Raw genomic sequence first — 3,733 nt, forward strand, 5'->3', positions numbered from 1 at the left:
TGTGTGTGTATGTGTATGTTAGACTAGTTTAAGTGTTTATGTAGTTAATAAAGTCTTACTTGTATCACACTTGATGTTGTTCATTGTTTGCTCATAACTGGAGTCCCTAATCATGCAGATTTTTGCTACATGCTCTGAGTAGTATTGTACAGTAAGAAAGTTATTTTCCTTAACCAGGAAATTAACGTTCTTAGAATTAACAGACAGTTGACACTGAGAGGTCAAATGAATGCTTACAGCGGATCTAAATATTTATAATTAATTATAATTAGTTATGATTAATTGTTCATATTTCCCCTTTGAGCTGATTCGCTACACAGTATTTGAAAAATATATGGTAGCATATACTAGCATTACACAGAACGTTAATTAGGTAAAGCGATACACGAACAGAAAGGGGAAATACGCATAACAATAAATATAAAAATATTGCCCTAATTAATATAATATTATTATAATATTAATTATTTTATACAGATAGCCTATATAATAATAATAATAATAGCCTAATATACACATATATTACATAAAAAGACATGATCAACGGGACTGTGGGATGGATAAAAATATTTTAGCAATCTCCAATAATCTCAGGTTGTTGTGCCGTGATCTCTAGTGATGCAGCAGCCAACAGCATAACCTACTCCTGCTCAGATCGGGAGGGACGGTACATTAACCTTTTCTCTCGTGGATACATTATCTTGGATTTCAAGGCCCTCTTGGTTTGTGAGGTGGAAGTATACGAGACAGGTGATCAAACTCCAGCAAACCATTCTTTAGTTAATTTTTTAGATGCTTAGACACTTTTGTAGACAAACATTTTTTTTTAAAACTACTTTTTAAATATAGTTTTCACTGTATCGTTGTTTTAGTTTTAAAAGTTTTTAATTTTCTGTTGAAGTAGGCTATTTTAGAGTTTCTAAAGTGGATGTATTAACTGGTATCACTGATCAAATGTTTAACAGCTTTAAATGTTTCAGCACTAGTATTATTGCTAATCTAGTGGCATTTTCGTGTTTAATGTAGGAAGAAGTTTCATAATAAAACTCATGTCTAAAACTAAAATTTATTTGTGGCCATCTTATTTGTTTGTTTTTGGGACATGCAAATGTGTTTTAGTTTACTTTTACCCTAGTTATTACTTTTTCATTTTACTTTTTATTAGCGATAATAACACAGTGAATAGAATGATTGTGTTTCCTAGATTATTTTAGACGCTCGTTTATGAAGATAGCGTTTAACTCCACCGCTAATCTGACCGACCCGACAGTAACAGACAGCGTGCTTAAAGAGGTAAGAACGTGATGTTTGTCTCTTATCGCAGCCTGATGCATCGCTATAATACTAATGAATCATTCATTGCAGTTGAAGTCAGTGCTGGCTCTGAGAGGAATCACTAATGTGACTCTGAGCTGGTCTCGAACCCCTGAAGAAGCAGTGATCCATAATCAACGTGAAAAAGGGGAGTCTGTTTCTAAAACCAGCGATCTAGAGTGAATCTACTCTGTAAAATCCCTCAGTGATGTGGTTAATGATGAGGAACGTATGAAGCTCTGTGATTTTCATTTCCAGATGCCTGCTGAAGCAGATCTCTGGAGCTTCTCTGAGGAGTAACAGCCATGAGTTTCATTTTCATTATATTATATTATATTCATTATAAAGTTACTGCAAGATGCCAGACTAAACATGCTGTTTTTTTTAACCCTCTGATCCATGAATTATTATGAAGGAAAAGGAAAGGTTTATATTTAATAAAAAATACAATAAGTAAATAAATAAATATAAAATCCTTAGCTTTTTTCTTCCCAAAATTATGCATTTTGATGTTACAAAATGTAACATTATTTGGTGTGTTTTCATTATATATATTTCTGGCAGTAGTAAGATCTTCACTCTTGTTTTAGCTTAATATACCACTTGGATCAGGCATTTGTCATTTACTTCATAAATAGCACATGCTGTCTTCTCAACTATAACTTTCTATTATACACATAGGAGTTAAATGTTTAAAGTTTAGTATAGAGAGAAAGAGAGTCTTTTAGTAAAGTCTTTTTAATAGTCAACACAGTAACATTCATATATTGTGTGTTCAGGGTTAAAACAAGGCGACTCAGACAATCATGGTCACATTTCATTTGTTCTGGATAAATATACATAAAATAAAGTCATTCTTGAACATCACACAACACACTGCAGCATCACTTTAACACAAGGCTTTAAGTTGCTCATTGCTTTATTGAAAATTGTATTGTAATAAATTAACTGATACACAATCCCAGTAAAATAAATATAATTATATTGTCAGTAGTTATCAGTGAATGAGAGTAATTTTAATTGTCCTTCAGATAAACTACTATATTGATGAAATGACCATGTGTTCCTTGATCAAATGAAACAATAATACACAGACGCTGCGTTACTATATAGTAGGCAAAAAGCAGTAGGCGAGTGAATGTACACTGATACATTTAGCTAAGTATTAGGCATATTTATACAAAATGTTTCAAACCAATTTTAAGAAGCATGTAACACAAGATGAATATGAATATGTCAGCAGCCGGAACAATTACAGAAATCAATGAATTATAAAAATGAGCAATAAATAAACATCTGCTTGAAAGATTCAGTCTGTGGTTCCAGATTAACGTTTATCAGCACAAGTCCTGTGAATAAAACATAAATATTGTGATAATCATATTCTCCAGCAGGTTCTGAAGAGCCTGTTGAGCTTCAGTGGAAGTGAGATTTATCATTATTATTTTGATTAACTGCACCCTAATGCAGTTATTATAGATTAATGCTCCTACCTTGTTGTTTTCTCCTCGTGTGTTACTTCACGGTAGGGGAGTCTCGTCCAGGACAGTTTAACGTCACTCAACCCCAGAGCAGACTGCAGCTAAAACACACAGCCAGCTATTAAAGCAGGTTTCATTTTGTGTAATCAGACTGGCCTCGTCATGCTTGTCATGTGACACACAGCAGCCACAATAACGCTTTATAACTGATATATGCTTATGTTTTATTTATTTTTTCCTTTTTATTCGAAATATTCCCAAATGTGTTCATAACATAAAATATCTCGATTGTCAAATATGTGTAAGTAAATGCATTTTGCATCTTTATAGATTATGTTAGTTGAGCTATAATGGGCGATGGGCAAAGTAGCATAATTGTGTAATCTATTAACTACGCATAAAAACCCATCTTTTTACTTAAATAGCAGATATGGGTGTCATGCCATAATTTTTTTTTAATACGACTGACTTTGTATTTAATGTGAATTTCATAAAAACATTGTAAGTTAATTACAACACTTTCATTGTACAGAAAGAGAACAAAGAACATTTACATTAGCCTATCAAAAAACATTATCACTGACTTCAGTCTAGCCAGAGTTCAAGCTCTCAAAAACTCTCATTAACCTGTTAACCTGCACCCCCCATTTTGGGATTCACAGCTGAAAATGACCTACCTAACTTAAAAGTGTAACAGTTCCTGACTTCAGTGTGCTACACACACCACAGAGTTGATAATGCTCAAGAAGATAAAAAGTTATAGACACTGAAGTGCCTTGAAAAAAACTGTACCAGACTGAATTTTTTTTTAAATTTCATATAAAAATACATGAAATCAGTCCTGGAGCAATCCAGAAAAGTAATGGGTTGAAAGTTACATGTCTCATGAGTTTCTATTTCAAATCTGAAGAAGATACCATGAGAAACTAGATTCCTGT

The sequence above is a fragment of the Sinocyclocheilus rhinocerous genome, unplaced genomic scaffold (genome assembly GCF_001515625.1).
Source record: "Sinocyclocheilus rhinocerous isolate Xijiao unplaced genomic scaffold, SAMN03320098_v1.1 scaffold5638, whole genome shotgun sequence".
NCBI classification, from domain to species: domain Eukaryota; kingdom Metazoa; phylum Chordata; class Actinopteri; order Cypriniformes; family Cyprinidae; genus Sinocyclocheilus; species Sinocyclocheilus rhinocerous.